The 12,347-nt window shown below is 53.0% G+C and overlaps 1 protein-coding gene across 1 annotated transcript in view; it reads right to left on the bottom strand.

The window, feature by feature from the left end:
- LOC112994487 (unconventional myosin-Vb) overlaps positions 1 to 12,347 on the bottom strand; it is a 119,626-nt gene that overhangs the window by 106,529 nt on the left and 750 nt on the right. The gene's annotated exons all lie outside the window — the stretch shown is intronic.

A 12,347-nucleotide genomic window follows, 5' to 3' on the forward strand; every position in this document is an offset into this window, starting at 1 on the left:
AAGCAGTGCCCTTTCAGAGGGCTCAGCACAAGCACCCAAGAACTTCTGCAAACACCGTTTGCTTTAACAGCTCACTTTGGGGCTTTTCCACCCCTTGGGGTGTTTACAAACCTATTCAGCCTTCTTAAAATGACAAGGCGCAGCTCAGATTTGCATTTATCTTCCGCACGTCCAACTGCCGGGCTGGCTTTTTCTAGCCTCAGCCGCTGGCTTTTGCTCTGCCCCTACCTGCCGAGTCTCAAGTCACGCAGCTCGTGCGTGGGCAGGAAGGGCGGAGGGGAGGCCTTCTAAAATGACCTCCTCCTTCCTGGACAAGTTAAGTGTACTGAAATTTAGCCTGGCTGCAGGACAGGTTTTTCCAGATCCCGGGTAACTTTTAGCTCTTCCTAACTTTTCAGCTCCCTTCCTGGGCACCTGAGAGTGAGTAGTCTGGCCTTAGCGTTACCTGCGTGTACAGAAGCAGCAAGATCATCTTCCTGCCAAACTGGGTACTATCACTCCCAGTCACCCAAAGATCACATGAGCTCCCAAGATCATGTGTGCTTTCAAATACAGTCTCAAGAGTTGCTGCCCAAAAAGCCACCATAGGTCCCACCTAAGTTTGGGTTGGACGCCAGGGTTCTGCTCCTAGCAGACATGTCCTACATGTCCTTCAGCTGGGCGGCTCCTGTTTTAGGCTGAACGCTTGTCTGAGCGGACACAAGCTCTTACACATCCCAAGTAGAATCCCAGGATGAAGTGAAGCCTTCATGGTGCCACCAAGTGCTGCAGGTGCCTTCTCCAGCAAGTGAGGCAAACAGCATAGCCACGAGTCTGCTGGCCCTTTCCTCTTGCCGTGGGGCACCAACACCTCCCCACTGCACGCGGTGGGATCTGCTTCCAAGAAGCTCCATCGTGGTTTCCACCAATGCACCGTGCCCACAACAGCTACGGGGAGCAAAGCAAGGCAGCACCACCTCCATGGACAAGCATCTAGCCAGAGACCAACCAACAAGTGCCCTACACGGCCAATGTGACTGTGTCCTCTCTGGGTATGGGGAACAGACACAGGCTGTCTTCAAACGCTCTTCAAGGCCACTTAACACTATTAAATGTTAAAGCTACACGAATGTCACAAGCATATGCACATCCCTGAAGAGCAGGTCAAGGAGCTACTAATACCTCAAAAATCCTGCTCAAGTGTTTTATGGGACGCGACCAGAATTGGGAGTTCAGAGCCCCCTGGGAACCCCGGTGCCCAATTCAGACACCCAGAGGTATGTGCAGAGGAAATGAACTTACCTAGACACACGCTAGGGCTGGATGTCCTCCAGCAACCACTGCAGATCGCACCTTAGAGCACCGCTTCCCTACAAAGCTGCGTATCCAGAGGACTGCTGGCGTCCTGCCTTCGAGGCGTCACGACAAAAGCAGCAAGACTTTGGCCTGAGGAGAGTGCTAATCTGTGCTCGAAACTTCTTATAACTCGGTAAAAACAAAAAAAATGAAACAAAACAAAAAGACAAAATCCACACGCCCACTGAACTTGGGAACTCCTTAGGAAACTGCTTCAAAACTAGAAGTTTTTAGGGGCAATCCTGGGCTTCCCCAAAAAGCGTTGGAATAAGGTCTCAGGATCTAAGAAGAGGTGCCTGGGACATTTCACGGAGACGTGCTGCAAATGGACCCTCTCACTCCAGCCAGCCTAGCACAGAAGCGCCTGCAAGGCCACCGAAGAGCCAGGCAAGGGGACCTGCTGCTGTCACGGACAAGGACAGAATAAATAGCATTTGAGATATCCGCTTGTGCTCACTCAGAGCAAAACACCGTCCTCTGCAGAGGGAGAGATGCGGAGCTTGGTGTGATCTCTTGAGCTATTTTAAGGCAGGAAACCCTGCTTCACTGGAGCAGACGGCCAAATTCCCACTTTTCCAGCAGCGGCAGCAGCACTTCATGCCCACGAGTGGACACAGGCAGGGACAGGAGCAGCTGCACTTCTCCATGGACAGAAGTTGGGTGCACCACGCGCCCAGCAGGGGAACGGGGCATTCGCTCTGCACCCAGTTAAATGCCTTCACGTGCCAGAGGCACGACGGGCTGCAGCACGGCAGGAGCACATCAAGCCTCATCTCCCCGAGCTTTCTCCTGGTGCTTTGGCTGAGCTGAGCCCCGGTCGGGGAGGAACCAGTGCTTCTAACCCCGCTCGATGCTCTGCAGCTGGGCCCCCTTCTGCCTCCCCGCACGTCCCCTGCGGGCTCCAGCACCGGCACCTTGCTCACACCTAGCTGATGGTGATTTACCCCCACGACGTCACCATTCTCCACCTTCTTCGGTGCTTTTTTCCCCCCACGGCTTCCTCCAGCAGTGGTGCTACCATCAGGGTCTTCTCCCCACTTTTGAGGCAGAAGACAGCAGGGCTGGGGCCATCCAGCCTCCCCGTTTCCCAGCGCCGACCACAGCAGCTGCTTTCGGCGTCAACCGGACCGTGCCATGGTCCAGCACGTGACTGGGGAAGAGCGGTGGGATGGAGCCAGCCTGCGAGATGCAGCTACCCATCCCGTGTGCGCGAGGAAGGGTTCAGAGCAATGCAACCCCATCCAAGCAGCCCGAAACCAAAGCAGCTGGAAAAACCCAGTCCAGCCATGAAAAATGCAGGAGAGGGGAAAGTGGGGGAAGAGGGGAAAAAACAACCCCCCCCCCAAAAAAAAACCCCCACCAAACAAGGCCAGTCACTATGAAGACCATCCCATTTCATTTGCAATGAGGAACAACTGCAACTTTCCAGGCTGGCGAGCGGCAGACGCAGCAATGGCTGCCGGCAAAATTCAGCATTAAAACCATCCCCTAGAGCTGAACGATCATTCAAAAGGCTGTTTCCAACATTAAAGGCGAGAGGTCGAAAACCTGAGCCCCCTTCCAGAAATCGGCAGCGATTCCCACGCATGCCTCGGGGGGGAGGGAAATCTTCCCTGCTTGCCGACCTCCCAGATCGCATATCCGTGCAGCGAGATGCTCCCTCCACTTCCAGGTGGGCTCTGATGTTGCTCCATCCCGTAGGACATTCACGTCGCTGCCAATTTCAAGATACATCCAGACACTTGGCTCCAATATGAAATTAAGACAGAAGTTTTGTTGCTTCACTCTGGGCAAGTTTAAAGCTATTTTTATAAAAGGTGATAAGGAGTTTTAAACAGAATGTAAGGTTTTAAAATTAAAATGTTCTAGCACACGGCTGCAAACATAAACCTTGCACACACAAACACCTATAAGTTGCTTGACAGAATATACAGCATCTGCAAATCATGCAGTTACTACCCTCCGGCCCTCTCAGTTTTTAAAAGATCACAGCGCTACGCTTTTGCGATTTCTGTTGGTTTTGGCCGAAAACCCAGAACAACACCGGAGTAGTTACGAAGCGCGTAGAAACACGTCAGGTTATATGGGGTCGTAGTGCAAGGAAAGCCCTTGGCTATGCGGATTTATGGTCTTCTCTACTTAAGACCCACTTCGCAGGCGGGACAACCTCTGGATCGGACAAGGGCCACGAGGTCTCCTCTTACCCAGCCAGAGCATTCGAGCAGCCCTCTGGAGTCCCAGCTCCCACAAGGCAACAGGTTCCCCACTTTTGACCCAACTTTTTACCCCTCTCTTCCAATCCCAAGTACAGAAGTTATCCAGAAGTTTGTTATCCACATCAGTCCATCGCTCCTAGCCTGACTTTAATTCTAGGTTTCCCACGACCTCAAGAGAAGACCAGAAGGGTTCACCACCAGCTGGAGAGAGGCCACAGCACAGCACCAAACCACCGATATCCTGAACCACCATCAAAACACCATTAACCACCGCCTCACGCCTAGGGGTATCATCTCATGGGAAACGAACGGTGACGGTCACCTTCCGCTCAGGATGTCCATCTCGAACTACCAAGCCAGATCTCGTATTCGGGAGCACCAAAGGGCACAGACTCCAGAGCAAACGCCAGCCAGCTCCCAGCACATTCCCAGTGAATGCCAGCACGTCACGGTGGCCAACAGCCCCAGATCCAGCCCGGAGGCTGCACCACCACCCAGCAAACCTAGCAAAACCTTCACCAGAGCTGGCCTCCTTCCCCAGGGCAGCTGCATCCCGGAGAGGGTCCGGCCAGCAGCCCCGGATCCGAGAAAGAGGCAGCACAACAAAAGAAAAAATAAATAATAATTAAGTATTTCAATCCCGGGGCCATTTCCCCCTCCTCCACCATGTAGCACAACCTCTATTGTCTGAAACGCATTTATCTGAAACTGGGTCATGTCTCCTGGCGTTACTAAATCTTCCCAAATTTCCCCTGATTAGTCAAATGCAATCTCCTCTGTGACATCTGAATGATTGAGGTGGTGCGTAATGCCATTTTTCCCCTGAATGAGCCACATGAAAGAGGGTTTATAAGCTGAAAGACAGCATGCTAGGTGAAATTGTGGCCAACGGATTGCCCCCAAAAATATTGCTGATGAAAATTAAATTGTTTCTAAAGGAGAAATTTTCCAATAAAGTGTCCAGACTTCAGTACTGAATGCATAACAAGAAGAAACTGCCTTCAGCTGCTGAAAGCATCAAGCCTCACCAACTTAAGAACTGCATAAATCGATCATTAAAAGCACCTTTTCCCACCTCAGTATCAGGGATTTTCCATTGACCACATCTGGTCTCCTCTTTAGCACAGAGACAGCAAAAAAGGGTCACGCTGGAGATTACCTACAGCCAAATTTGGATAATACTGAGCAAACAAGCAAAGGGTCACCTGGGATTTGAAAACAAAAGCAAACAAAAAGTAATCCTGCCACTCAAAGAGAAAACAGAAAACACCCTACACCATACAACAGCAAGTAAAGTAATATTGGCCAGGCCCAACTCGTATCTCAAGTGTTGCCTGAGCCTTTCCGAACTGGAGAGCTGGAGAGGGCTCCAGTGACAACGGAGAAGCCTCATCTCTCAATAACCACAATCCTCCTTCGGAGCACAAGGATGTCGGTGTCACCCAAACCCACCAGAAAAGGTCCAAAAAAATGAAATATCACAGCCCAGCAGGGCTGCAAGAGGGTTTCTCCTTGGTTGGCCACGTGTGCAGGTCTAGTTAGGGTCTACCCGGGCAGAAGACTACTGCTGCCCAACAGCCACGCGGTGATTAGGTGCAGCTGGAGGACCAGGAAGGCAAAATGCCATTTGGCTGCTGTTTGGCAGGTGTCCTGCATCGCTCGTGCGGGACAGGAGGCCAATCACCCCGGCCAGGGCAGCTCTGCACCCAGCCTCACGGTGCGAGCGGGGCACCCAAAGCACATGACTTAAAACACATAGTGCAAGCGGGTATTTTCCATAGGCTCTGCAGATAGGGCATGCTCAGAGAGGAGCTGCATTTCAGGCAAGATGCAAGTTTTGATTACTCCAATCCTTTCCCCGCAGCAGGGGACGAAGTGGTTTCCATCTGCCCGCGTTGGCCTGAACTCTATTTCCTACTGCTCAGCAGTTGATCGCATTCCTGAATACTTCATCTTTTTGCCAAGACAGAAATCCAGTGAAGTGATTAATCTTTCTGCCCAGTCATGATATCGGCATTAAGGTCGTTTTTTTCCCTTTTTGATTCAGGAGGAAGGAGCAGCATCCTTCCACAGCCCTGTGGCGAGTCAGCACTATGGGAGAGGCTAAAGTTGGAGGTTTTAAGGATCTTCCCATCCCTCCTCTGACCACCCGCAGCTCAGGACCTCACCTTCAGAGGTGGTTCCCAATAACGAAAAGGAGCAAGATGGGAGATGGCAGTCTGCTCCAAACTCTGCATGCTTTGGATTTCCCCAACATAAAGCACCTCCTCACCCTAAGCTGCTCTCGAGCACTTCTCTGCACCTAGAAGGCAGTGGCACGGCTAATCCCACCGCGGTGGGGTGGCCCCTGAAGACACAAGGGGCAGACAGCCATGACCGCCCATCTGGGAAAGCTTCAGTGCCATTTCCCACTTGGTTTTGCCCTTGGAGATGGTGCAGAGCTGACCTGCCAGCACCACCTGCTTCCTTCCCCGCGGCTGGTGGCTCCGGGAAGGAGATCCACCAAACTGAACCCAGCCAGGGACCCAGGGCCAGGAGCAGTGGGGCAGCATGGCTTGGAGATCTCCGCTCCCTCCCTCTCAGTACGTCAGCCTGAGCTCCTGAATACTTGTTGAGTCAGTGATCAGATGAGATCGGGTCAACATTTAGCAAACAGGTGACCAGAACATATTTCACATGACCTTCCGCTCCTGCAACTCCGTAACAGAGCTGAGATTTCTAAGAGATGGCATCTTTCTCAGCAAGAAGATACTAAAGGCTTGGAGCGCCCTTAGAAGGACCCATCTGCCCAACACCAAAGACTCTGGTACCTATGACACTGGTGAAGCCCCCGCTGGGCACCCAGTCACGGCTCAAAAGCTGGGTTTCACGTTGAGCAGAGGTGCATGAGGACACCTGCACTGCACTGACTGCAAGAAACGCTGGGGACCGGAAAGATTTGCACAGCCTGAACACAGCCTCATCCATCCCAGCATCTCCACGGATACTACAGCATCAGATACCCAGATCCCAAAAGGTCAGTTCAAGCAAATCTTCTTCCTAAAGATGATGTAAAGTAAAAACCCATCCCTGCAACAGGGCCAGAACAAATGTTTAGGTTTTACGTCCCACTTGGGCTGGCAGAGTGGCGACAGATCTCAAAAACAGATCCCAAAACGAACAAGCAAACAAACAAAAAAACCCACCAAAAAACAAAAAAAACACTAAACCAAACCAAAAAACTACCAAGCAGAAAATAAATCTCGTTTTTTAAGCTCAGAAATGGAGGAACAGGGTTCGGCGAGATGGCACCAATCTGCTCACGTCCACCCGGTGCCGGGGATTTTGTCGCCCTGCTCCCTCACCGGGAAGGGATAAAATAATAATAATAATAATGCAGCAGCACCCAGGTTTTTCTGTTTTTTAGAGAAAGAAAGAATATTTTACACAGGAGCTCCAACGCCATCCCCCAGCGCCTCCGCAGCAGTTTCGGGGAGAGGAGCCGAGCGGAGCGATGCCAGCGCGGAAAGGCCCGGCGGAGCAGCCGAAGAGTGAGCATCAGCGCGAGCTATCGCCTCGCTGGGCCCGGGCAGCAAAGTAGGCTGGAAAAGGAAACAAAAACAAAAAAAAAACCCAAAAAAACAAAAAACCAAGCAAGAGAAACCAAGCAGGAGGAGAATTATCTGGGGTTCTCGGAGCGAGACGAGGGATTCCCGGCATTCCCAGGATCTGCAGAAGAGACTCCAGGAACCTCCCTGGCCGAGCTGGGGCCAGAAATCCAAATATCCAGGTGGAGAGAGGATGGAAAGGCGACAAGCCGAAGCCCTGGCGAGTGGCGCTTGGGCTTTTATTTATTACTTATTTCATGGACCAGCAGAAGGGCTCAGCGCAGAAGAGGTCGGCGGCAAAGGTCAGCGATGGACCTACGTGGCTTTTGAAGCCAAGCAACGCTCGCAGCGCCCATTTATTAAAATTCAAGGTAATTAAGAACCCTAAACCCACGAGGGAGTCGCTCAGCTTAATTAGATGGAAAGCTGGTTTCCATCATCTCGGGGTCTGGGCACCCACTCGCCGCCCCAGGACACGCTCACACCGATTTGCCGTCCTTCGGGGCGCAGCTTTGACGTGCGCACGGAGGAAACCACGAAATCAAGCTGTCTTTTTTTTTCTTTTTTCTTTTCTTTTTTTTTTTTTGGCAGCCTTCAACACGGATTTGTTAGCAGCACGCCTGCAGCCCCAGCTGCCAGGCCGCCTTCGCTCCCGCAGCCCGCCCCGGGACTTGGCAGCGGGCGACAAAAGAGCAGTTGGAGGTTTCTCCGCGACGGGCAGGGGGATCTGCTCCGAACGGCTCCTGCAGGGTTTTTTCCAAAAAAAAGGAATTTTTTTGCCCCCCCCCCCCAAAAAAAGACATTCCCATCACCCTGCCCCATGCTTTTCTTTTAAAATAGGCATCTTTAAATGCGTTAAGGGCCTTCTCCCTTTGAAGGAGCACGGCTCATCAGGACCGGTTCCCGAGGTTCCCGCGCTGCGATGCGCCGTTTTGATGAAAATCTGTATAAATAAGTAAATTGCTAGGGAAGGGGAAGGGGAAGAGAAGGAAAAAACCCAACCCCACACAAGCAGAGTTTGCTTCCAAGGGGTGAAGGACAGGAACACGAAATTGCGGGTTTGGGGCGCTACCCTGTGATTAGGCACCGCGTTTGCTGCTTGTCGGAGAGGAGGGACGTGACTCCGGCAGCAAACGCGGGAGTCGCCTGCGTTCATCCCAACGCTCCACAGCGCCAAGAAGGGCCCGAACAGCCTCATTAGTCAAATTAACGAGTTTTAAGGGTTCGCTGCAAGACAGGCGTCCATCTTTACGCCCCAGTGTCGCAGGTTGGGCCAATGTCCCCTCCGCTGCCAAGAAACCCTCCAAGCTGTGCGATGGGTCAAAGAGCAGCCAGCAAGGCGCCGACGGGAAGAGGCGACCCGGGGCTTCGGCCGAGCCACCCCGCCGCTCGCTGCGCACGCCGACCGGCTCCGAAGGTTCAAAGTCTGCCGTCGTGCCGAAGCTCGATCACCGCCGGGCCATCCTCCCTAGATAACCCTTACGGCAGCGTTGCAGCACTCGACCCCTTTCGTGCCAGAGCTACCAACTCACGAGACAGCACGCAAATTAGCAAAAAGTCCAACGTGCCTCAACTGCATTGCACTAAAGTGCCTAAAAGAGGCCAATCTGGGGCCTATACAGATAGAAAAATTGCATCTATCCGTATAGATAGAAAGCACCAGGGCCTTGCCCGGTGCGAGGTCTCCAACAAGGTACAAGCTCTTCCAACATCTAGCCCAGCTTGCGTGCAACCACCTCTCCCGGCTCAGCCGCAGCGTTTACCCTCAGGACACGTCGAACCCGAACTCAGGAGCGCCCCGGCTCACAGACCGGCCAAACACACAGCAGCCCGTCCTCATCCCACCCCGGCTCCCCCAAGCCACGCGGCTGAAGGAAGGACACAAGAAGATGTAAGCACCAGCTGGGGGAAAACCTGGTGCAACTGGTTTTGTGGGCTTAGATTGCAGGCGCGGAGCTAACGGAGGTGCCGCTAGACCTGCGGCTGAGGCAAAAAACTGCATAAACAGAAATAAAAACGCAGCCAGCGTAAATGCTTAACTCCTGCAAGCTCATCGCACCGGAGCTGCATCCCCAGGCACGGACCTGGTCGCCCTTCACGAAAGGCACCGCGTGGCTCGTGAGCTCCCCAACACCTCGTCCAGGTGGACCTCAGCGCCGGGCCGGCCGCCCATCCCCGGCTGTTGTCCTCCCGGCCGGGAAAGATCCCAAACGCGGATTTGAGGGACGTGACAGCCCATCAGTTCCCGGCCCATGCCGCCCGGCGCACAGGTCACAGCGCATCGCGTTTCCGCGAGACGAGCCACGAATATATTCTCCTTGCGCACCGAGGAGCTCCTAACTCAGAGTTTCCCGACTCCGCTGTGGCTCCTTCCTCATACCCTGCATCAGGATACAAGAACTGAATTCTTAAGAGACTCAAACATGTTTTCATAACCTAAAAAATCCTTCAGGCATAGCTGCTTTCCCTAGCAGGAGCTGCAAACGAAGCAGCAGGAGTCCTCGGGGAGCCGAGTCCCAGGAGCTCTGCAGCAAAGGACACGGAGGTCCCTGGACTGAACCGCAACCTCCCCACGTTTGATGCTTATTCTGAAGATTTTTTTTAATATGCAATATACAGAAAATCAGTTACGACCCTGTCAATGATGCACAGGTGCCTCGCAGAAACCCCACTACGTGCCCTCACGCATTTTTGAGGCATGCACCTAGCAGCAGGCAAGCTCCCTCCTTTCCCACCCGGTTTCGCCAGAATTTGCAGAGCAAAATCATCCCTCCTCGGGCTGGCGGGGAGGAGGAGAGCTCCTCCGGGTCCCCGAGCTGCTCCCTGGCCCCGAGGGGACCTGCAAGCACCCGCGAAGGACGGACCCACCGAACACGGCGTCCCTCAAAGGTTCCCAGCAATCAGAAGGTTTCTGCCAGGTACTTCAGCAGGCAACTGCCCCAGGCACGTTTGCCTTCGAAAAGTCTCTCCCCAGGGTCAGACACTGTTCCTTCAGCACAGCTACTTTATTTAATACAACAACTTTAAACAAAAAACAGAGCTTTCCGTATCCAGAGCTAGCCATTAAAAAAAGACCTTAATGCATTAAAAAAATCCATCGCCTACCAAAACCACTTGGCAAATAAGAGTCTCACTCAGAAGGTCCCTCGGGCAATCCCACCGCGGAGCTGCTCGCCCACAGCGGCTTTCCGACGGACATGGGACGAACACCCCGCGATCCCGGACGGGGATCAGAGCGCAGGCAGGAATTTATCCATACGGAGGTACCAAGGCTCCCCACCGGCCACTCGCCACTTGGTGCACACAAGCAGCTCTGGAGCTACTCACGTGCTCATAATTAAGGCGCAGCTCTTAATTATCTTGCTTAATGGGGGCTATTAAACACCAGTCGCTCTCCTTGTTTCGTCTCACAAACACGCTCCTGCCCTGAACCCCAGCGAGTTCGCGGGAGGAAGAACCACGATGGGCACGGGGGCACCAGGGACCACGGTGTCCCAGCACCACACATCCCGGCTCAGCGGCAGCGCCCGTCCGTCCATCCATCCATCCATCCACCCACCCAAAAATCCCCCGACAGCTCATGCAGCTCTGCCTCGTGGCATCTCCCAGGCAAGAGACGCACGCAACGTGGAGCATCTCCACCACGTCACAGCTCGGTGGGCCACCAGCACCCGCTCCCCTCCGGTTTAGGGGCCACGTAGAGAAGTACCAAAGTCCAACACAGCAAACTTCCCACCCCAACTCTCCTGGCAGCAGCTTAACAAGCGCTAAGACAACACCACGCGTCCCACCGGCTCCCAGGAGACCTTCTGCAGGTGCCACCTGGAAGCCAAAGGCTCTCTGAACACCCAGCAGCAGGTCTCAGGGCTGCAAGGGGGGAAGGAAGCACCCCAGAAGTCCCACTCCCTCCTTCCAAAGTCGCTCGCCAGCGGTTTCTTTCATCCAGGTTTAAGGGGGACACGGAGGAGACGATGCTGTGGCTGCGTCAGGGCGATGCCACGCAGCGGATCAATAGGCTTTTAGCGAGACAACAGCATCGATTCCCGCGAGCGGCATCGCCCCGCTTCCCTTCGCCCGCATCCCGGCTCAGGGAACGGCGTTCCCACCGCGCCGGCGAGGTTACCCGTCCGGCTGCAACTCCCCGTCACCGGGACGCGGGACCAAGCATCCTCCCCAGCTCGGAGGCTTCGTTTCCAGGAAAATAAGTAGATAAAGTCGTCCCCCGCGGCGGCCGCTCAGCCCCGCTGGAGCCGGCGGGACTCCGAGGGCGCCTTCCCCACAGCCCGCAGCTCATCCCGGACCCGTTTCATACATTAAATAACAGCCGCCAAAATAAAAAGCGGCAATCCCCGATGTTACGTAAGAGCCATCTGAAAAATTCAGACAGAAGCAGAAATTTGGAGGGGGGGAAAAAAAAAAAAAAGAACAAGAAAGACACCACAAAAAAAAAAATCTCGCAGAAAGACCAAAAGCGACTCCCCGAAAGGGCCGTTCCCAGGACGGTACCGGCCTCTGTGCTGAGCACGGTCCGAAAACAAGAATTTAAAGCATTAAAATAGAAAATAGAAATAATAGAAATAAGTAAGATATGGTCGAGGAGCCCTGTTATCCCGCTGCTCGGCGGGAATGCCTCGCGCCGAGCGCTGCCGTGTCCTGGCACAGGGATGCTGTGAGCTCGTCCCGGGCCAGACAGCACTGCTTCTCGTGCGGGCCTTAAAATAAATGAACCAATGGGGGGGAAAAGAAGGGGAAAAAAGAGAGAGAGACAAAAAAAAGAAGGGGGGAAAAAAGAGAGAGAGAGAGAGAGAAAAAAAAAAGACGGGGAAAAAAAGAGAGAGAGAGGGGAAAAAAAGAAGGGGAAAAAAGAGAGAGAGAAAAAAAAGAAGGGGAAAAAAGAGAGAGAGAGAAAAGAAAAAGAAGGAGAAAAAAGAGAGAGAGGGGGAGAAGAAAAGAAGGGGAAAAAAGAGAGAGAGGGAAAAGAAAAGAAGGGGAAAAAAGAGAGAGAGGGAAAAAGAAGGGAAAAAGAGAGAGAGAGAAAAAAAGAGAAAAAAGAGAGAAAAAAAAGGGAAAAAAGAGAGAGAGGAAAAAAAGAAGGGAAAAAAGAGAGAGGAAAAAAAGAAGGGAAAAAGAGAGAGAGAGAAAAGGGAAAAAAGAGAGAGAGAGAAAAAAGGGAAAAAAGAGAGAGAGAAAAAAGAAGGGAAAAAAGAGA

This window comes from Dromaius novaehollandiae, chromosome W, assembly GCF_036370855.1.
Source record: "Dromaius novaehollandiae isolate bDroNov1 chromosome W, bDroNov1.hap1, whole genome shotgun sequence".
NCBI classification, from domain to species: Eukaryota; Metazoa; Chordata; class Aves; order Casuariiformes; family Dromaiidae; genus Dromaius; species Dromaius novaehollandiae.